A 24,297-nucleotide genomic window follows, 5' to 3' on the forward strand; every position below is an offset into this window, starting at 1 on the left:
GAATTGCAGAGAAGTATGATTTAATATTGGTTATGGAAAAAGATATATTTTGTTTTGGGTTTTTGAAATAAGGAATAAGTAATTTAAATGGCAAGAAAAATAAATTAATAATTAGAAAATCTCTTGGCAAGGTATGAGAATTGGAATTCCTATCTTAGTTATCCTTATCAGGTGTGATGAGAATTGGATTTTAATCCCACTTGCTCAGTCTTTACTAAACAAAGGAAGGTCAAGTGGACTAATTAGCTTGATCCTCAAGTTCTAGTCAATTCTTATGGAAGGATTAAGAGAAGAACTTTTGCGTGGTCTAGAATTCAGAATAAATTCCCGTTGCAAGTATAGTTTCTAAACCAATAAAAGTCCTTTCTTACAAATGTTTTGGTTGTCACAAGTAACAAACCCCTAAATAAATTGATAACCGAAGTATTCAAACCTCGGGTCGTCTTCTCAAGGAATTGCAGGGAGGTATGTTCTTATTATTGGTTATGAAAAAGTATATTTTTGGGGTTTTCAAAAGGGGTGAACAAGTAATATAAAATAACAAGTCGTTAAAATAATAACTAATAAAGCTCTTGGCAAGGTATGAGAACTGAAAGTCCTAGTCCGGTTATCCTTATCAATTGTGGTAAGAATTGGATTTTTCTCCCACTAAGTCAACCTTGAACTATGAAGGTAAGTCAAGTGGATGAATTAATTTTGATTCCTCAGGTCCTAGTCTTTCCTTGGGAAAGGCTAGAGTTATTGGAACTCGAATTAATTCTTGAAGAGTTCTAATTTTCAGTCAACAATGAGTTTGATAACTCAGGAGTTACCAATTAATCAACCAAAGCCAAAAGGGAATAAAATCTACTTGAATGAAAATAATTTGGATAGAGCCCAAGCATCAGTAACATATAAGTCTGAAATACCTCAATTGCATTAATAAAAAAAATAAATCCAAATATGAAGAGTCATAAGCCAAATAAGCAACATCAATAATCAACAATTAAGAGAAGTCAAAATAAAAAGATATTGAACCTGATAAAAAGATGAGATAAAAATATTCCTAAGTTCTAAAAATCCTAATCCTAATCATAAGAGAGAGGAGAGAACCTCTCTCTCTCTCTAAAAACTACATCTAAACTAAAAATTATGAATTATGAAAAGCTTATGAAGTCCTGCATGTTTCCTGACTTTAATCTGTGTTTCTGGGCCGAAAACTGGGTTGAAATGCGGCCCAGAATCTCTGCCAGCGACTTTTGTAATTCTGCAGATCGCGCACGTCACGCGTCCGCGTTGTCCACGTGATCGCGTCACTCAGCATTTTTCGTTGCACGCGTGCGCGTCGTCCATTCATTCGCGTCGTTTATGCAGCTTCCAATCTCTGCGGTCGCGTCAGGCACGCGAACGCGTCACTCTGATTTCTTCCATCTCGCGTGGTTACGTGAGCCATGCGACCGCGTGACTTCTCGCTGGTCATCTCCTCAATTTTTTGTGTTCCTTCCCATTTGTGCACGCTTTTTGGCATTGTTTTTAGTATGTTTTTAGTATGTTTGAGTTAGTTTTTAGTATATTTTTATTAGTTTTTAGTTAAAATTCACTTTTCTGGACTTTACTATGAGTTTGTGTGTTTTTCTGTGATTTCAAGTATTTTCTGGCTGAAATTGAGGGACCTGAGCAAAAATCTGATTCAGAGACTAAAAAGGACTGCAGATGCTGTTGGATTCTGACCTCCCTGCACTCAAAGTGGATTTTCTGGAGCTACAGAAGCCCAATTGGCGCGTTCTCAACGGCGTTGGAAAGTAGACATCCTGGGCTTTCCAGCAATATATGATAGTCCATACTTTGCCCAAGATTTGATGGCCCAAACCGGCGTTCAAAGTCACCCTCAGAAATCCCAGCGTTAAACGCTGGAACTGGCACCCAAATGGGAGTTAAACGCCCAAACTGGCATAAAAGCTAGCGTTTAACTCCAAGAAGAGTCTCTGCACGAAAATGCTTCATTGCTCAGCCCAAGCACACACCAAGTCGGCCCGGAAGTGGATTTTTATGTCATTTACTCATTTCTGTACACCCTAGGCTACTAGTTCTCTATAAGTAGGACCTTTTACTATTGTATTTGTAGACTTTGGTAGCTATCTTCATTTTTATGCTATCTTAGATCACTGGGAGGCTGGCCTCACGGCCATGCCTAGACCTTGTTCTTATGTATTTTCAACGGTGGAGCTTCTACACACCATAGATTAAGGTGTGGAGCTCTGCTGTACCTCGAGTATTAATGCAATTACTATTGTTCTTCTATTCAATTCCGCTTGTTCTTGTTCTAAGATATCACTTGTTCTTCAACTTGATGAATGTGATGATCCGTGACACTCATCATCATTCTCACTTATGAACGTGTGACTGACAACCACCTCCGTTCTACCTTCGATTGGGTGAATATCTCTTGGATTCCTGATTGCACGATGCATGGTTGATCGCCTGACAACCGAGTGCTCGTCTAACAAACGAGCCAACCATTCCGTGAGATCAGAGTCTTCGTGGTATAGGTAAGAACTGATGGCGGCATTCAAGAGAATCCGGAAGGTCTAACCTTGTCTGTGGTATTCTGAGTAGGATTCAATAACTGAATGACTGTGACGTGCTTCAAACTCCTAGCAGGCGGGGCGTTAGTGACAGACGCAAAAGAATCAATGGATTCTATTCCGGCCTGACCGAGAACCGACAGCTGAATTCCGCGTGCTGTGACAGAGCATATGCAATCGTTTTCACTGAGAGGATGGGAGGTAGCCATTGACAACGGTGAAACCCTACACAAGCTTGCCATGGAAAGGAATAAGAAGGATTGGATGAAGACAGTAGGAAAGCAGAGAGACGGAAGGGAAGGCATCTTCATGCGCTTATCTGAAGTTCCTACCAATGAATTACATAAGTATCTCTATCTTTACCTTTTTGTTATTTTCGTTCATCACCATTACCATTTGAGTTTGCCTGACTAAGATTTACAAGATGACCATAGCTTGCTTCAATACTAACAATCTCCGTGGGATCGACCCTTACTCGCGTAAGGTTTATTAGTTGGACGACCCAGTGCACTTGCTGGTTAGTTGTGCGAAGTTGTGTAATGCCATGGTATTGAGCTACCAAGTTTTTGGGGTTCATGACCGGGGATTATGAGAGTTGTGAAAAAGTATTGTTCACAATTTCGCGCACCACCAGCCTAAAAAAGGGAGAAGAGAGAGGGACATGAAGTCAAAGGGGTAGAGCAAGGGAGAGGGCAGTACTAGTAAGAATCATGCCAAAATAAAAGAAGAATGTCGGTAACACATGGTTGCGATTCCATGAAATTAGGACATCAATGGAAGCATAGCATGATAATTTGAGGCAATTAAATGCAAGATGTTTATTGGCATGCTGGCAAAGGCATGAGTAGCGTAAATCAAGCATTAAAAGCCTTAATGTATTATTAGTCGTGAGAAACTAACAATAACATTTGTATTGACAATCATATTTAATTAATAAAATAGTAAAGAGAATTTGTGAAAAGCAAGCATTGAATAGTAGAATAGAATAATGTAGAAAAGTGCATGATGCCATACGGACTTTTTCACAAACACATAGCAAGCATGGTAAATAAGTCATTGAAAGTATTAAATTGAACATGCAAGCAACCTTTTAAAAAGTTATATAAATGTCAAACAATTCTTTGAATAATCCACAAGCAAAATAAATAAATTTCTAACACCAATGAAAATAATGCAATGAATGAAACTATGCAAATAAATTAAATAGAAGTGAAGAGGGATGAGAAGAAGAAAGTAAGAGAAGGAAGAAGAAAGAAGAAAAGAAATAAGAAAGGAAGAAAAGAATTAGATATAGGGAAGAAAAGATAAGATATTTGGCTGCCTTGGATAAGTTGTGCGGCGCAAGCGACGCGGACGCGTGGGAGACGCGGTCGCGCGACTTGCGCTTAAATTAATCGATGCGGTTGCATCGGTCACGCAGACGCGTGACGCATTTTGTGCTACTAGCGCGAGGGCAGCCTCGCGTCCGCACAACTCTGTTCAGAATAAATTCCCGTTGTAAGTATAGTTTCTAAACCAATAAAAGTCCTTTCTTACAAACGTTTTGGTTGTCACAAGTAACAAACCCCTAAATAAATTGATGACCGAAGTATTCAAACCTCGGGTCGTCTTCTCAAGGAATTGCAGGGAGGTATGTTCTTATTATTGGTTATGGAAAAGCATATTTTTAGGGTTTTCAAAAGGGGTGAACAAGTAATATAAAATAATAAGTCGTTAAAATAATAACTAATAAAGCTCTTGGCAAGGTATGAGAACTGGAAGTTCTATCCCGGTTATCCTTATCAATTGTGATGAGAATTGGATTTTTCTCCCACTAAGTCAACCTTGAACTATGAAGGTAAGTCAAGTGGATGAATTAATTTTGATTCCTCAGGTCCTAGTCTTTCCTTGGGAAAGGCTAGAGTTATTGGAACTCGAATTAATTCTTGAATAATTTCAATTTTCAGTCAACAATGAGTTTAATAATTCAAGAGTTACCAATTAATCAACCAAAGCCAAAAGGGAATAAAATCTACTTGAATGAAAATAATTTGGATAGAGCCCAAGCATCAGTAACATATAAGTCTGAAATACCTCAATTGTATTAATAAAATAAAATCAATCCAAATATGAAGAGTCATAAGCCAAATAAGCAACATCAATAATCAACAATTAAGAGAAGTCAAAATAAAAAGATATTGAACCTGATAAAAAGAGGAGATAAAAATATTCCTAAGTTCTAAAAATCTTAATCCTAATCCTAAGAGAGAGGAGAGAACCTCTCTTTCTAAAAACTACATCTAAACTAAAAATTATGAATGATGAAAAGCTTATGAAGTCCTACATGTTTCCTGACTTTAATCTGTGTTTCTGGGCCGAAAACTGGGTTGAAATGCGGCCCAGAATCTCTGTCAGCGACTTTTGTAATTCTGCAGATTGCGCATGTCACGCGTCCGCGTCGTCCACGCGATCGCGTCACTCAGCATTTTTCGTTGCACACGTGCACGTCATCCACGCATTTGCGTCGTTTGTGCAGCTTCCAATCCGCGCGGTCGCGTCAGGCACGCGAACGCGTCACTCTGATTTCTTCCATCTCGCGCGGTTGCGTGAGCCATGCGACCACGTGACTTCTCGCTGGTCATCTCCTCAATTCCTTGTGTTTCTTCCATTTTTGCACGCTTCCTCTTCATTATCTAAGCGATTCCTGCCCTATGAAGCCTGAAATACTTAGCACACAGATCAAGGCATCGAATGGTAATAGGGGAGGATTAAGATAAGCTAAATTAAGACCAAAGAAGCGTGTTTTCAATCATAGAACTAAACTAGGAAGGAATTGTAAAATCATGCAAATCCTATGAATAAGTGGGTGAAAAGCTTGATAAAACCACTCAATTAAATGCAATATAAACCATAAAATAGGGGTTTATCAAAGGACTAGCTTTAGAGTGATCCAAATCAATCAGTAATTCCAATTTCAATCAACAGTTGAGTTTGATAACTCAAGTGTCTCCAATTAATCAACCAAAGCTAAGAATGTAAAAAGCTAAATAAAATCATAGATCTAAAATACCTCAAATTCCATTAATAAAAGAAAATCAATCCAAACATGAAGAGTTCATAAACCAAATTGAGAAAATAACTAAAAGGAACATTGAACCTGAAAATTGAGAAGAAGAAATCCTAAATCCTTTAAGAGGAATCCTAATCCTAAATCCTAAGAGAGATGAGAGAACCCCTCTCTCTAAAAACTACATCTAAACCTAAAATCGTGTGTGTGATTTGATATGTTGAGTCTCCGCATGTTCTTTGACTTTAATCTGTGTTTCTGGACCAAAATCTGGGTCAAAACACGGCCCAAAATCGTTTTCAACGTATTCTGTAATTTTTGCAAATCGCGCATGTGACGCGTATGCATCGGTCATGCGTACGCGTCATTCAGCGATTTTCCTCTCCACGCGTATGCGTCGCCTACGCATTCGCGTCACTCGTGCAGCTTCCAATCCAGGCGTTCGCGTTAGGCACGCGAGCGCATCACTGCGATTTCCTCCATTTCTTGCAGTCGCGTGAGCCATGCGTCCGCGTCGCTTCTCGCTGGTCATCCCCTTAATTTCTTGTGTTCCTTCCATTTTTGCAAGCTTCCTCTCCATTCTCTAAGCCATTTCTGCGCTATGAAGCCTGAAACACTTAACGCACAGATCACGGCATCGAATGGTATAAAAGAGAAATTAAAATACACAATATAAAGCTTTAGGAAGAAAGTTTTCAATCATAGAATAAATTTGGGAAGGAATTGTAATATCATGCAATTCATATGAATAAGTGGGTGAAAAGCTGATAAAAACCATTCAATTTAGCACAAGATAAACCTTAAAATAGTGGTTTATCAAACTTCCATTGCTCATTAATGAACTGAATACCTGGGTTCAGCACACTTTACCTCAAAAGAAAGAGGATCCCGGAAGGTTCTTAATACCTTGTACCATAGGCACTATGACCTTTGAGAAGGCTCTGTGTGACCTGGGGTCAGGCATAAACCTCATGCCACTCTCTGTAATGGAGAAACTGGGAATCTTTGAGATTCAAGCTGCAAAAATCTTACTAGAGATGACAGACAAATCAATGAAATAGGCTTATGGACTAGTAGAGGACGTGCTAGTAAAGGTTGAAGGCCTTTATATCCCTGCTGATTTCATAATCCTAGACACTGGGAAGGAGGGGGGATGAATCCATCATCCTTGGTAGACCTTTCCTAGCCACAGCAAAAGCTATGATTGATGTTGACAGAGGAGAGTTGATCCTTCAATTGAATGAGGACTACCTTGTATTCAAGACTCAAGGTTCTCCTTCTGTACACATGGAGAGGAAGCATGAAAAGCTTCTCTCAATACAGAGTCAAAAAAAGCCCCCACATTCAAACTCTAAGTTTGGTGTTGGAAGGCCACAGCCAAACTCTAAGTTTGGTGTTGAGAGGCCATAACCAAACTCTAAGTTTGGTGTTGGGAGGCTGATAGCAAGAATCGTGTTGGTTAGGAATTTCACACAAAATAATTCCGTTGATAGTATAGTTCCCAACCGACAAACAACTCTCACATCAAATTAAATTTGGTTTTGTCACAAGTACAAACCCCAAATAAGAATTAACCAGAGTATTTGAACTCCGGGTCGTCTCACAAGGAGTTGCAATGAAGTGAATGATTATTGGTTATGAGATATATTTTTGGGGTTTTTTTTATAATAGGCATGAAAAGTAAATGGCAATGAAAATAAACTAATGACTAGCAAAGCTCTTGGCAAGATATGAAAATTAGAAGTCCTATCCTAATTATCCTCCTTAATTATGATCACAAATTGTCCATTGCTACCACTTCGTTAACATCTAACCAAGGAGGAAAGTCAAGTGGATGAATTAATTTGATTCCACAAATCCTAGCCAACTCCCAAGGGAAGGACTAGTGTTAGTGGTATCCAAATCTATTAGCAACTTCCAATTGTCAATCAATCAAAGAAATTAGATAACTCAAGCGTCACTAATTACTCCACCTAGGCCAAGGGTAAAGAGAACTAACAAAAGAAATAGAAAAGTACTCTTGGCTAGACATAGGTAATTGAGATCACCATTCTTGTCTACAAACCATACATTGATAATTATGAGAGGCCAACCTATTAAGTCTACTTCCCAATAGCTTTAAGTACGTAATATCTACTCCTAAGCTTGAAGTACATCAAATAGGCTTGATCACATCAACCCATAAGTCCCAACCTACCTACTAATTAGATTAGTAGTGGGTTGGCGTCAATGAGTATCAAATTGATCACCAAGGGTTCTCAAATCACCAAATCATTGAGACCCAATGACTCAAGGTCACCCAATTCCCTTAGCCTAGGCCAAGAGTAAAGGAAACTACTCAAAAACTAGAGAAAACATTTCATCAAACACCTAGAGTGCAAGAAAAGTAAACATCACCAAATGCAAAAATTAACAAGATCTATAACTACCATAAGCAAGAAATCAACAATAGTAAGTAAGATCAACATAAAAGAAACATAGAAACATGAAATTGCATTAAAAGAAATCAAGATCCAATGATGTTCATCAACATAAAAGAGAGTAAAATGAGAAACTAACAAGTAAAACTAGAAGATCCAAGATATAATAACAAGAAATTAAGAGGAAAAGCTAAATCAAAACAAGAATCAAAGGTTGGATTTAAGAAAATTAAACCTAAACTACCCTAAAATCTAGAGAGAAGAGAGAGCCTCTCTCTCTAAAATTCTCCCTAAAACATGATAAAAACTAAACTATGACTACTTGATTCATTCCCCCCTCAATCCTTGGGTTCAATAGCATCATAAATGAGTTGGATTGGGCCCAAAATGAGCTAGAAATCGCTGGCCACGAGTTGCTCTTTAGTGGGTCACATGCTCAATCAGCGCGTCTGCACACATTGCGCGTGCACGCCCCTATACGCGAAGCAACATATGGCAAAATTTATATCATTTCGAAGTTCCGGATGTTAGCTTTCCAACGTAACTAAAACCTCCTCATTTGGACCTCTGTAGCTTAAGTTATGGTCGATTGAGTGCGAAGAGATCAGGCTTGACAGCTTTACGGTTCCTTCATTTCTTCATGAGTTCCCCACTTTGCATGCTTTTCTCCTCACTTCTTCCATCCAATACTTGCCCTATGAACCTGAAATCACTCAACAAATACATCGAGGCATCGAATGGAATTAAGGTGAATTAAAATTACCAATTTTAGGGCCTAAAAAGCATGTTTTCACATTTAAGTACAAATCAAGGGAGAATTGCAAAACCATGCTATTCCATTGAATAAATGTGAGAAAGGTGATAAAATCCTCCAAAATAAGCACAAGATAAACCACAAAATCGGGGTTTATCAGAGGCCCCAACCATGCTCTAAATATCTGTAAGGCTCCATGAGAGCCCACTGTCAAGCTATTGACATTAAAGAAGCGCTTATTGGGAGGTAACCCAATTTTTATTTATCTATATTATTTCATGTTTTCTTTAGGTTGATGATCATGTGGAGTCACAAAAACAAGTGCAAAAATCAAAGCAAATCGGTGCACGAAATTGTGATCAATACTTTTCACAAATCAAATAATCCCCGGTAATGAATCCAAAAACTTAGTGTTCAATACCATGGCATAAACACAACTTCGCACAACTAACCAGCAAGTGCACTGGGTCGTCCAAGTAATAAACCTTACGCGAGTAAGGGTCGATCCCACAGAGATTGTTGGTATGAAGCAAGCTATGGTCACCTTGTAAATCTCAGTCAGGCAAACTCAAATGGATATGAATGATGATATACGAATAAAACATAAAGATAAGGATAGAGATACTTATGTAATTCATTGGTAGGAATTTCAGATAAGCGTATGAAGATGCTGTCCCTTCCGTCTCTCTGCTTTCCTACTGTCTTCATCCAATCCTTCTTACTCCTTTCCATGGCAAGCTTAAGCAAGGGTTTCACCGTTGTCAGTGGCTACCTCCCATCCTCTCAGTGGAAATGTTCAACGCACCCTGTCACGGCACGGCTATCCATCTGTCGGTTCTCGATCAGGCCGGAATAGAATCCAGTGATTCTTTTGCGTCTGTCACTAACGCCCCGCCCTCAGGAGTTTGAAGCACGTCACAGTCATTCAATCATTGAATCCTACTCAGAATACCACAGACAAGGTTAGACCTTCCGGATTCTCTTGAATGCCGCCATCAGTTCTAGCCTATACCACGAAGACTCTGATCTCACGGAATGGCTGGCTCGTTTGTCAGGCGAGCACTCGGTTGTCAGGCGATCAACCATGCATCGTGTATCAGGAATCCAAGAGATATCCACCCAATCTAAGGTAGAACGGAGGTGGTTGTCAGTCACACGTTCATAGGTGAGAATGATGATGAGTGTCACGGATCATCACATTCATCAAGTTGAAGAACAAGTGGTATCTTAGAACAAGAACAAGCGGAATTGAATAGAAGAACAATAGTAATTGCATTAATACTCGAGGTACAGCAGAGCTCCACACCTTAATCTATGGTGTGTAGAAACTCCACCGTTGAAAATACATAAGAACAAGGTCTAGGCATGGCCGAATGGCCAGCCCCCAAACGTGGTCTAAGAAGTAGATGTCCAAAGATGATCAAAGGATCTAAAATAATCCAAAGATGAAAATACAATAGTAAAGGGTCCTATATATAGAGAACTAGTAGCCTAGGGTGTACAGATATGAGTAAATGACATAAAAATCCACTTCCGGGTCCACTTGGTGTGTGCTTGGGCTGAACATTGAAGCATTTTCGTGTAGAGACTCTTCTTGGAGTTAAACGCCAGCTTTTGTGCCAGTTTGGGCGTTTAACTCCCATTATGGTGCCAGTTCCGGCGTTTAACGCTGTAATTTCTGAGGGTGACTTTGAACGACGGTTTGGGCCATCAAATCTTGGGCAAAGTATGGACTATCATATATTGCTGGAAAGCCCAGGATATCTACTTTCCAACGCCATTGAGAGCGCGCCAATTGGGCTTCTGTAGCTCCAGAAAATCCGCTTTGAGTGCAGGGAGGTCAGAATCCAACAGTATCTGCAGTCCTTTTTGGTCTCTGAATCAGATTTTTGCTCAGGTCCCTCAATTTCAGCCAGAAAATACCTGAAATCACAGAAAAACACACAAACTCATAGTAAAGCCCAAAAAAGTGAATTTTAACTAAAAACTAATAAAAATATACTAAAAACTAACTAGATCATACTAAAAAACATACTAAAAACAATGCCAAAAAGCGTACAAATTATCCGCTCATCACAAATTCAAAAATAGCATTAAAAACAGCACACCCTGGAGGATAAGCTTACTGGCGTTTAAACGCCTGTAAGAGTAGCAGAATGGGTGTTAAACGCCCAGTCTGGCACCATTCTGGGCGTTTAATGCCAGAAATGGGCACCAGACTGGCGTTTAATGCCAGAACAGAGCACCAGACTAGTATTTAATGCAAGAAACAAGCAGCAGTCTGGCGTTAAACACCAGGATTGCACATTAAGGGCGTTTGCACACCTAAATGGAGCAGGGACGAGAAGTCCTTAACCCCTCAGGATCTGTGGACCCCACAAGATCCCTACCTACCCCACCTCTCTCTCTCTCTCCCTCACACATCTCTATAACACTCCACCCAAAACACCACTCACCAATCACATCCTATCCTCTTCCCTATATTCTCTTCACCAATCACCTCCATATCTCTTCCCCAAAAACCCCACTTACCTCACTTTCAAATTCAAACACTTTTCCCTCCCAAACCCACCCAATTCCATTCAGCCACACTCTCTCTCTCTTTCCCTATAAATACACCTCTTCACTTCTTCATTTTTACATATCACAAATACTCTCCTACCCCCTTGGCCGAACCTCTATCTCCCTCTATCTCCTCCATTTTTCTCTTTTCCCCCTTCTTTCTTTCTTCTTTTGCTCGAAGACGAGTAAACCTTTTAAGTTTGGTGTGGTAAAAGCATTGTTTTTTGTTTTTCCATAACCATTTATGGCACCTAAGGCCGAAAAAACCTCTAGAAAGAGGAAAGGGAAGGAAATTGCTTCCAACTCTGAGTCATGGGAGATGGAGAGATTCATCTCAAAAGCCCATCACTAGAAAAATGATGGAGCAAACAAGAGAGCCCACTCAAGGACCTCAACAAGAGCATGAGGAATTCTCTCATCAAGAAATTCCTGAGATACCTCAAGGGATACATTTTCCTCCACACAACTATTGAGAGCAACTAAGGATAAGAGCACCAAAAGCACTAAGGATGGAGCACCAAAAGCACTCTATTCACTACTAGAAAATTAGCTATTACAGACGGATATTTCTGATGGATTTTATCCCACTGAAATACAGACAGAATTTTAGAGGGATTTTTTTGTTAGAAAACAAAAAAAAAGATTAACATAAATTACAGACGGAAAAGAGAATCCGTCTATAATTCCGTCGGAAAAATTAATTTTTTTTTCGTGGAATGGTTACAGACGGATTTTCCATCTGTAATTAAGTAGACAAAACGCACGTTTTATTTAATTATTACAGATGGAAAATCCGTCTGTAATTTAAATGAAATCCGTCGGAAATATTGAAAACCCTAGTTGAAGATTAACTCCATTCACTCGCCATTCACACCTAGTTTTCGAACGCCGTAGAAGGCTTATCCCTCCAACTCCCAGGTTCCCGAAACTCCCAGGTTCATTTCACTTTTTCACATTTTCCTTGCTCCCTGCCTTCTCTCTCCATTGAAGATGTGACGTCCTCCGCTGTCACCGCCGCCGCGACTCACGTCGCACGAGCTCCCTCCGTCGCCCTCATCGCGTTTGCTCCCTTCGTTGCCATCGTCGTACGACCTCTCTCCGCCGTGCTCTTGTCTTACGAGCTCCTTCCGCGCCACTCTCGTCGCTGCTTCTTCTCTCCTCGCCGGAGGTTTGTCATCATCTCTTCTCGTCGCCGTTAGTTCAAGTAGGCCTCCGCCTCCTTCTCGTCCATATCCCTAACCCCTTCCATTGTGATTCTATTCTGATTTCATTATCCCTAGCCCTAGCCCTAGCCCTGTCCCTTCCCTGTTGCTGCTGCTAATTTCACAGAAAAATAAAAATAATACTAATTAACTTCATTCATTTTTTAATTTGTTGAGATATCGAGATCTGTTCTTAATTAACTTAAAATTATTGATAAGTTTCTACAAATTTGTTGAGATATTGAGATATTGAGATCTGCAATAGTTGGTGATGTCTGCTCTGGCTACTTACATGCGCTGTTTGATGTCTTTGCAGAAGTAAACCTTCTGCAGAAAGTTCCGGCTATTGTTCATGGAAACTTGAAGCTCTCCGAGAGGTAATTCTTGATAAGAAACCATGCTTTTTAACCCTTCTTTCTTATTTGATTCTACACTTAAATGTCAAAGGAACAAAAATTGAACAAGTCCTTTCAGGAGGAGCTTAAAATATTAAAGCTGGATAGAGACAAAGTGAGTTTATATTATATATTTCGTCATTGTAACTGAAGCATTCTTTTGCTCACCGTGAGATAAAAAGAATCATTCTGTTTGTAGTTATACTATGGGGAGGTCATAATTTAAAAGTTTTTAAGGACGGAAGGGATGTTGAATTAGAAGGTTGGTCTAACATTTTGTTGCTAGAGCTGATATCTTAGTATTAGTCATTACATGATACTATTTTAGTTTAATATAATACATTGAAAATCTGACTTTTAAGAACCGCAAAATGCTGATGTCGATAATTTTGTTCATAGATCAAGTCATTTTAGATCAACTCCAGATTGTCTACATTTCTTCCAGATAAAGTCATTTCAGATCAATTTCAGATTGTCGATATTTTAGTTTCATGTGTGTTTCCATCACAGGCCTTAAAACTTGCATGACAAGTGGATATTCATACATTGAAGGAATTGAACATTTGCTTCTTTCCTTAAAGCAAAACAACTATGAGATGCATGCTTTTACAAATTAGCCCATATGGTAAGACAGTTGTTCTTATTATGATTTTAGTTTTTTGGCTCCCCACAGTCTTCTTCAGAATGTCTTGTATTGTAGGTACCAACTGATTGAAGACAAGTTAGAACTATCAAAATATTTATCTTGGACATTTTGTTCGTGTACATATGGTATAGCACAACTTGTTTTGATTTGATAATATGGGATGAAGCATAAATTCACAACTTGTTTTGATTTTATAATGTGTTTCAGGAAAGAGGAAGCCTGATACTGAGTTCTTTATGGAAGCTTTTGAACATCTTAAAGTTGATCTAGCAAATTGTATATTTGTAGATGACAGGTTTCTTCTCTTTCTCTTTATATACTGTACACTATTCGGTTATTGTCATCTATATGAGAATGAGTATTTAACTTACTGTTGCTCTTGTTTCATTCTCAAAATGAAGTTTTTCTGTTGGGAAAAAATGTAGCAAAATTTTAAAATTCTTTTACATAAGAATAAATTTAAAAAAAGTAGCGTTATATGGCAACCAAGGCAGAGGAGTGGGCAGTGGCCCTTCCTCTTTGAATAACTCTACCACCTCCGTACCTGGCAAATCCTCAACACAAGTGAGCTTTAACTTTTGCAAAATGCATATTCCTTGTTAGTTGGATCTGCTTCCAATCAGTTACTCCCCTTCCTCCTGGAGTCCTGGTCCCTTATTAACATCACACTGTTATTGTTGTCTTTCAGAGGTCCTTGGGGTGCACTTTCAGCTATCCCTGAGAAAAATGTTATTTCTGTTAATTCTCAGGTTTTTATATTTCCTTTTCTTTTTCTCTTTTAGTTTAAAGAATATCATTTTTCATAACAGTTTGTTTCATTGATTGAGTGTGTTCATGCTTCCTTGTTCAATTACAGGGGGGATCTGTTTTCTCTGCTTCTGGTGATTCTTGTGCATATTGTTGGGATGTGGTATGTATTTGTGAGGGGTGAATATAATTTTTTACGAGGTTTCTTGGTATAAATTGATTTATTTGTTGTATCTGTTGTTCTCCTTGGCTAACAAGTCTTAATACTGTAGGAAACTGGTAAAGTAAAAATGGTATTTAAGGGGCACTTGGACTACTTGCACTGCATAGTTGCTCGCAATTCATCCAATCAGGTCTTGAGTCTTAACCCTATGACTTCTGTTAGTTTCACTAGTTGATGATCATTTTATCTATTTTGCTGTAATAATATTTCTTTATCGAAAAAGAAAAAAATAACTTTGTATTTATGCCCTAATTTTTTGTGGCCATATTTATGGAATATAAAGTGCTACACACCTTTTTGCAGGCAATTAAAGATCTAAATAGTGGATGTAAGAGGAAAAGGAGTGCTCCTACTGATATTACTAGTAGTCTAAAATATAGAGCAGATCGATAACATGGAGTCTAATAATTTGGTTATTGTCCTATCATTCTATTGTTTATTGAACAAAAATTGAATGAGCTATGGACTTTTGGAGCTTTTAGGATTGAGTGCATGCACTTTTAGACTTGAGACATTAGGGAATATATGGGCTAGTATTTTAAAATCTGATTGCTAAACATCCCTGCTGCTGCCATTTATTCAGAATTCTCACCCCACTCTATGTACTCTTAAGTGTTCTAACTCCTTTTTTTTAATACCAATGTTCAGATCATAACTGGTTCAGAGGACAGGACTGCACGAATTTGGGATACATCTTTCTGTAAATTATTTGGTTCATTAAATATATTTGTGCAGAATTTTGGCTTATACTTTTTTTTTGTTTCATTAAATATACTTGGTTCATTAAATGCCACACCTTTTTCTCTTCATTCGTGATTGAAATATGGCAATGGATTTTCCCCCTTTCATTCTTCCGTTATGATATCTAAAAAGTATTGCTCAAGATTGTATTGTACTATTTAAAGCATGTTTAGCTTAGCATTTTGAAAGAACCAGGCCATGGTTTGGACATTTTGAAAGATAAAGTGAACAAGTATGCTCTGCACATTTATTATCCTTAATAAAAGTTCAACAACTAAGACTTGAAATAATAATCACACTAATCTAAAAGTCCAACGTTTAATGCTAATGGAAGCACTACTATATAATCCTAATTTACCCGATATTGTTCCATGTTGGTTATAGTATTTTCTAGCTGGCGTTCCATTGACGAGTTTTTATAAAATTGATATATATGTGTGTTGAAAATAATAATACTCCATCTTCTTTCGTTGATGATATTATGCCTAAAATTAATATTAAGTTGTTTTTAATAAAATAATACTCCATCTTCTTTATATAGTTGAAAATTAGTCGAAATTACTAAGCCGTCAATTTGGCCGTCGATTTTAATGATGTTTCTTATAGTGATAATAGTATAATACTAACTTTCATAATTGATCAGCACAATAACCACTACCTATCACTTTCATAATTCTTTCTGATCCATCAGAACATCACAACTCAGAGTATTCAGGTATTGTTTTTTCTTGTATTGTTGTCTTGCATTGCTTTAAACTACTGTGATCACATTTTCAATTACATATATGAAGTTCAATCCTGTCATTTAAAACTTAACTATATAGGAGATTTTAAGAACTTGGAGGTTAATTACTTGCAATTATCTAACCATTCTTGTCCATGCTTGGCTTTCTTGTTGCTATTTCATTTGGATTAATTTCTTGACAGCTTGCAGATATGTGTTACTGGTGCGCAAAATTGTGAACAATACTTTTCACAACTCTCATAATCCCCGGACATGAACCCCAAAAACTTGGTGGCTCAATACCATGGCATTACACAACTTCGCACAACTAACCAGCAAGTGCACTGGGTCGTCCAAGTAATAAACCTTACGCGAGTAAGGGTCGATCCCACGGAGATTGTTAGTATGAAGCAAGCTATGGTCATCTTGTAAATCTTAGTCAGGCAAACTCAAATGGATATGGTGATGAACGAAAATAGCACAAAGGTAAAGATAGAGATACTTATGTAATTCATTGGTAGGAACTTCAGATAAGCGCATGAAGATGCCTTCCCTTCCGTCTCTCTGCTTTCCTACTGTCTTCATCCAATCCTTCTTATTCCTTTCTATGGCAAGCTCATGTAGGGATTCACCGTTGTCAATGGCTACCTCCCATCCTCTCAGTGAAAACGTTTGCCTATGCTCTGTCACAGCATGGGGTAATCAGCTGTCGGTTCTCGGTCAGGCCGGAATAGAATCCATCGATTCTTTTGCGTCTGTCACTAACGCCCCGCCTGCTAGGAGTTTGAAGCACGTCACAGTCATTCAATCATTGAATCCTACTCAGAATACCACAGACAAGGTTAGACCTTCCGGATTCTCTTGAATGCCGCCATCAGTTCTTGCCTATACCACGAAGACTCTGATCTCACGGAATGGTTGGCTCGTTTGTCAGGCGAGCACTCGGTTGTCAGGCGATCAACCATGCATCGTGCAATCAGGAATCCAAGAGATATTCACCCAATCGAAAGTAGAACGGAGGTGGTTGTCAGTCACACGTTCATAGGTGAGAATGATGATGAGTGTCACGGATCATCACATTCATCAAGTTGAAGAACAAGTGATATCTTAGAACAAGAACAAGCGGAATTGAATGGAAGAACAATAGTAATTGCATTAATACTCGAGGTACAGCAGAGCTCCACACCTTAATCTATGGTGTGTAGAAGCTCCACCGTTGAAAATACATAAGAACAAGGTCTAGACATGGCCGTGAGGCCAGCCAGCCCAGAGATCTAAGATAGCATAAAAATGAAGATAGCTACCAAAGTCTACTAATACAATAGTAAAAGGTCCTACTTATAGAGAACTAGTAGCCTAAGGTGTACAGAAATGAGTAAATGACATAAAAATCCACTTCCGGGCCCACTTGGTGTGTGCTTGGGCTGAGCAATGAAGCATTTTCGTGTAGAGACTCTTCTTGGAGTTAAACGCCAGCTTTTATGCCAGTTTGGGCGTTTAACTCCCATTTGGGTGCCAGTTCCGGCGTTTAACGCTGGAAATCTTGAAGGTGACTTTGAACGACGGTTTGGACCATCAAATCTTGGGCAAAGTATGAACTATCATATATTTCTGGAAAGCCCAGGATGTCTACTTTCCAATGCCATTGAGAGCGCGCCAATTGGGCTTCTGTAGCTCCCGAAAATCAACTTCGAGTGCAGGGAGGTCAGAATCCAACAGCATCTGCAGTCCTTTTTAGTCTCTGAATCAGATTTTTGCTCAGGTCCCTCAATTTCAGCCAGAAAATACCTGAAATCACAGAAAAACACACAAACTCATAGTAAAGTCCAGAAAAGTGAATTTTAACTAAAAACTAATAAAAATATACTAAAAACTAACTAAACCATACTAAAAACATACTAAAAACAATGCCAAAAAGCATACAAATTAACCGCTCATCACAACACCAAACTTAAATTGTTGCTTGTCCTCAAGCAACTGAAAATCAAATAAGATAAAAAGAAGAGAATATGCAATGAATTCCAAAAACATCTATGAAGATCAGTATCAATTAGATGAGCGGGGCTTTTAGCTTTTTGCTTCTGAACAGTTTTGGCATCTCACTCTATCCTTTGAAATTCAGAATGATTGGCTTCTTTAGGAACTTAGAATCCAGATAGTGTTATTGATTCTCCTAGTAGAGTATGATGATTCTTGAACATAGCTACTTATTGAGTCTTGGCTGTGGCCTAAAGCACTATGTCTTCCAGTATTACCACCGGATACATACATGCCACAGACACATAATTGGGTGAACCTTTTCAGATTGTGACTCAGCTTTGCTAAAGTCCCCAACTAGAGGTGTCCAGGGTTCTTAAGCACATTCTTATTGCCTTGGATCACAACTTTATTTCTTTCTTTTCTCTCTTTTTTTTTCGTTTTCTCTTTTTTCTTTTTTTTTTCGAAATTTTTTTTTTTGAATAGAAATGCTTTTTCTTGCTTCAAGAATCATTGTAATGATTTTTCAGATCCTCAGTAACATGTCTCCTTTTTCATCATTCTTTCAAGAGCCAACATTCATGAACCACAAATTCAAGATACATATGCACTGTTTAAGCATACATTCAGAAAACAAAAATATTGCCACCACATCAAATTAATTAAACTGTTATAAAATTCATAATTCATGCAATTCTTTTTCTTTTTCCATTAAGCACGTTTTTTATTAAGAGAGGTGATGGATTCATAGGACATTCATAACTTTAAGGCATAGACACTAAGACACTAATGATCACAAGACACAAACATGGATAAACATAAGCATAAAAATTCGAAAAACAGAAGAATAAAGAACAAGGAAATCAAGGAACGGGTCCACCTTAGTGATGGCGGCTCTTTCTTCCTCTTGAAGATCCTATGGAGTGCTTGAGCTCCTCAATGTCTCTTCCTTGTCTTTGTTGCTCCTCCCTCATGATTCTTTGATCTTCTCTAATTTCATGGAGGATGATGGAGTGTTCTTGATGCTCCACCCTTAGTTGTCCCATGTTGGAACTCAATTCTCCTAGGGAGGTGTTTAGTTGCTCCCAATAGTTTTGTGGAGGAAAGTGCATCCCTTGAGGAATCTCAGATATTTCATGATGAGTGGGGTCTCTTGTGTGCTCCATCCTCTTCTTAGTGATGGGCTTGTCCTCATCAATAGGTGTGTCTCCCTCTATGTCAACTCCAACTAAATAACAGAGGTGACAAATGAGATGAGGGAAGGCTAACCTTGCCAAGGTAGAGGACTTGTCCGCCACCTTATAGAGTTCTTGGGCTATAACCTCATGAACCTCTATTTCTTCTCCAATCATGATGCTATGGATCATGATAGCCCGGTCTATGGTAACTTCGGACCGGTTGCTAGTGGGAATGATTGAGCGTTGGATGAACTCCAACCATCCTCTAGTCACGGGTTTGAGGTCATGCCTTCTCAATTGAACCGGCTTTCCTCTTGAATCTCTCTTCTATTGGGCGCCCTCTTCACATATGACTGTGAGGACTTGGTCCAACCTTTGATCAAAGTTGACCCTTCTAGTGTAAGGATGTTCATCTCCTTGCATCATAGGCAAGTTGAACGCTACCCTCACACTCTCCGGACTAAAATCCAAGTATTTCCCCCGAACCATAGTAAGATAATTCTTTGGATTCGGGTTCACACTTTGGTCATGGTTCTTGGTGATCCATGCATTGGCATAGAACTCTTGAACCATCAAGATTCCGACTTGTTGAATGGGGTTGGTAAGAACTTCCCAACCTCTTCTTCGGATCTCATGTCGGATCTCCGGATATTCACCCTTTTTGAGTGAAAAGGGGACCTCGGGGATCCCCTTCTTCAAGGCCACAACTTCATAGAAGTGGTCTTGATGCACCCTTGAGATGAATCTCTCCATCTCCCATGACTCGGAGGTGGAAGCTTTTGCCTTCCCTTTCCTCTTTTCTAGAGGTTTCTCCGGCCTTGGATGCCATAAATGGTTATGGAAAAACAAAAAGCAATGCTTTTACCACACCAAACTTAAAATGTTTGCTCATCCTCGAGCAAAAGAAGAAAGAAAAGAGTAGAAGAAGAAGAAATGAGGAGAAAGGGAATGGTGTTGGGTTCGGCCAAAGGGGAGAGAGATGGTGAGGTAGGTGGGGTTGTATGAAGGATGGATGTGAGTGGTGAAGAAAAAGATGGGATTTGATAGGTGAAGGGTTTTTGGGGAAGAGGTGTTGAGGTGATTGGTGAATGGGGGAAGAAGAGAGAGAGAGTGGTAGGGTAGGTGGGGATCCTGTGGGGTCCACAGATCCTGTGGTGTCAAGGAAAAGTCATCCCTGCACCAAATGACATTCAAAATCACGTTTTGAGCCATTTCTGGCGTTAAACGCCGGGCTGGTGCCCATTTCTGGCGTTTAACGCCAGCTTCTTGCCCCTTTCTGGCGTTAAACGCCCAGAATGGTGCCAGACTGGGCGTTAAACGCCCAACAGCTAACCTCACTGGCGTTTAAACGCCAGTGGGTGCGTCCTCCAGGGTGTGCTGTTTTTCTTCCTGTTTTTCATGCTGTTTTTGCTTTTTTCATTAATTTTGTGACTTCTCATGATCATCAACCTACAAAAAAAGATAAAATAACAAAAGAAAATAGTTAATTATAAAACATTGGGTTGCCTCCCAACAAGCGCTTTTTTAATGTCATTAGCTTGACAGAGGACTCTCATGGAGCCTCACAGATATTCAGAGCCATGTTGGAACCTCCCAACACCAAACTTAGAGTTTGAATGTGGGGGTTCAACACCAAACTTAGAGTTTGGTTGTGGCCTCCCAACACCAAACTTAGAGTTTGACTGTGGGGCTCTGTTTGGCTCTGTTTTGAGAGAAGCTTTTCATGCTTCCTCTCCATGGTGACAGAGGGATATCCTTGGGCCCTAAACACCAAGGATTCTTCATTCACTTGAATGATCAACTCTCCTCTATCAACATCAATCACAGCCCTTGCTGTGGCTAGGAAGGGTCTGCCAAGGATGATGGATTCATCCATGCACTTCCCAGTCTCTAGGACTATGAAATCAGTAGGGATGTAATGGTCTTCAACTTTAACCAGAACATCCTCTACAAGTCCATGGGCTTTTTTTCTTGAATTGTCTGCCATCTCTAGTGAGATTTTTGCAGCTTGCACCTCAAAGATCCCTAACTTCTCCATCACAGAGAGAGGCATGAGGTTTACACTTGACCCTAAGTCACACAAGGCCTTCTTGAAGGTCATGGTGCCTATGGTACAAGGTATTGAAAACTTCCCAGGATCCTGTCTCTTTTGAGGCAGTTTCTGCTTAGACAAGTCATCCAGTTCCTTGGTGAGCAAAGGGGGTTCATCCTCCCAAGTCTCATTTCCAAATAACTTGTCATTCAGCTTCATGATTGCTCCAAGGTATTTAGCAACTTGCTCTTCAGTGACATACTCATCCTCTTCAGAGGAAGAATACTCATCAGAGCTCATGAATGGCAGAAGTAAGTCCAATGGAATCTCTATGGTCTCAGTTTGAACCTCAGATTCCCATGGTTCCTCAGTGGGGAACTCATTGGAGGTCAATGGACGTCCAGTGAGGTCTTCCTCAGTGGCGTTCACTGCCTCCTCTTCCTCCCAAAATTCGGCCATGTTGATGGCCTTGCACTCTCCTTTTGGATTTTCTTCTGTATTGCTTGGGAGAGTACTAGGAGGGAGTTCAGTAATTTTCTTGCTCAGCTGACCCACTTGTCCTTCCAAGTTTCTAATGGAGGACCTTGTTTCAGTCATGAAACTTTGAGTGGTTTTGATTAGATCAGAGACCATGGTTGCTAAGTCAGAGGTATTCTGCTTAGAACTCTCTGTCTGTTGCTGAGAAGATGATGGAAAAGGCTTGCTATTGCTAAACCTGTTTCTTCCACCATTGTTGTTATTGGAACCTTGTTGAGGTCTCTGTTGATCCTTCCATGAAAGATTTGGATGATTCCTCCATGAAGGATTATAGGTGTTTCCATAGGGTTCTCCCATGTAATTCACCTCTTCCATTGAAGGGTTCTCAGGATCATAGGCTTCTTCCTCAGATGAAGCCTCCTTAGTACTGCTTGGTGCATTTTGCATTCCAGACAGACTTTGAGAGATCATATTGACTCGTTGAGTCAATATTTTGTTCTGAGCCAATATGGCATTCAGAGTGTCAATCTCAAGAACTTCTTTCTTCTGACTAGTCCCATTGTTCACAGGATTCCTTTCAGAAGTGTACATGAATTGGTTATTTGCAACCATTTCAATCAGTTCTTGAGCTTCAGTAGGCGTCTTCTTCAAATGAAGAGATCCTCCAGCAGAGCTATCCAAAGACATCTTGGATAGTTCAGAGAGACCATCATAGAAAATACCTATGATGCTCCATTCAGAAAGCAATCAGAAGGACACTTTTTGATTAATTGTTTGTATCTTTCCCAAGCTTCATAGAGGGATTCTCCTTCCTTCTGTCTGAAGGTTTGGACTTCCACTCTAAGCTTACTCAATTTTTGAGGTGGAAAGAACTTTGCCAAGAAAGCATTGACTAGCTTTTCCCAAGAGTCCAGGCTTTCTTTAGGTTGAGAATCCAACCATGTTCTAGCTCTGTCTCTTACAGCAAAAGGGAATAGCATAAGTCTGTAGACCTCAGGGTCAACCCCATTAGTCTTGACTGTGTCACAGATTTGCAAGAACTCAGCTAAAAACTGATGAGGATCTTCCAATGGAAGTCCATGGAACTTGCAATTCTGTTGCATTAGAGAAACTAATTGAGGCTTAAGCTCAAAGTTGTTTGCTCCAATGGCAGGGATAGAGATGCTTCTCCCATAAAAGTCGGGAGTAGGTGCAGTAAAGTCACCCAGCACCTTCCTTGCATTGTTGGCATTGTTGTTGTTTTCGGCTGCCATTTGTTCTTCTTCTTTGAAGAATTCGTTCAGGTCCTCTAAAGAGAGTTGTGCTTTGGCTTCTCTTAGCTTTCGCTTCAAGGTCCTTTCGGGTTCAGGATCAGCCTCAACAAGAATGCCTTTGTCTTTGCTCCTGCTCATAAGAAAGAGAAGGGAACAAGAAAATGTGGAATCCTCTATGTCACATTATAGAGATTCCTTTAAGTGTCAGAGGAAAAGAAAAGTAGAAGACAGAAGTAGAAAATTTGAACTTATCAAAGAAGATGGAATTCGAATTTTGCATTAAGGGATAGTGTTAGTCCATAAATAGAAGGATGTGAGAAGGAGGGAAGTGATTTTCGAAAATTAAGTAAAAAATTTTGAAAACATTTTGAAAAACACTAATTAATTTTCGAAAACCAAGAGTGGGGAAAGAGATCAAGTGATTTTTGAAAAAGATTTTGAAATTGGAACTTAAAAAAGATTTGATTGAAAACTTTTTGAAAAAGGTGTGGTTGAGAAGATATGATTGATTTAAAAAAAATGTGATTGAGAAGATATGATTTGAAAAACATTTTAAAAAGATTTGATTTTGAAAATTAAAAACTTGACTGACAAGAAAAGATATGATTAAAACATTAAACCTTTCTCAACAGAAAAGGCAACATACTTGAATTGTTGAATCAAATCATTAATTGGTAGCAAGTATTTTTGAAGATGGAAAGAAATTGATTTTGAAAAAGATTTGATTGAAAAATTGATTTGAAAAAGATTTGATTTTGAAAAGATTTTGAAAACCTAAAAAAAATTGCATTGAAAAACAGAATCTTCCCCCTTGTGCCATCCTGGCGTTAAACGCCCAGAATGGTGCACATTCTGGCGTTTAACGCCCAAAACTATACCCTTTTGGGCGTTAAACGCCCAACCAGGTACCCTGGCTGGCGTTTAAACGCCAGTCTGTCCTTCTTCACTGGGCGTTTTGAACGCGCAGCTTTTTTTTGTGCAATTCCTCTGCTGTATGTTCTGAATCTTCAATTCTCTGTATTATTGACTTGGAAAGACTCAAATTAAAAATATTTTTGGATTTTTAATAATAAGAAAAAATCAAAATGCAACAAGAATCAAATAACAATGCATGCAAGACACCAAACTTAACAGTTTGTATACTACTGACACTAATGAGAATGCATATGAGACACATAAACACTCAAGTCAAAAGAGTTCAAAGATCAGAGTAAGAAATCATCAAGAATTACTTGAAGATCCTTAAGACACATGAATGAATGTATGCAATTGACACCAAACATAAAATGAAACACTAGACTCAAACAAGAAATTTTTGGATTTTATGATTTTTTTAATTTTTTTTTGTGTTTTTCG

The 24,297-nt window shown here is 39.1% G+C and overlaps 1 non-coding gene across 1 annotated transcript; it reads left to right on the forward strand.

Annotated features, from left to right (window-relative positions):
* The first annotated feature begins 22,429 nt into the window (after nucleotides 1-22,429).
* LOC112714065 (small nucleolar RNA R71) lies at nucleotides 22,430-22,536 on the forward strand. Its single transcript, XR_003159021.1, has one exon. It is a non-coding gene; the product is annotated as a small nucleolar RNA R71 (small nucleolar RNA).
* The last annotated feature ends 1,761 nt before the right edge of the window (nucleotides 22,537-24,297 follow it).

The sequence above is a fragment of the Arachis hypogaea genome, chromosome 9 (assembly GCF_003086295.3).
Source record: "Arachis hypogaea cultivar Tifrunner chromosome 9, arahy.Tifrunner.gnm2.J5K5, whole genome shotgun sequence".
In the NCBI taxonomy this organism is placed as follows: Eukaryota; Viridiplantae; Streptophyta; class Magnoliopsida; order Fabales; family Fabaceae; genus Arachis; species Arachis hypogaea.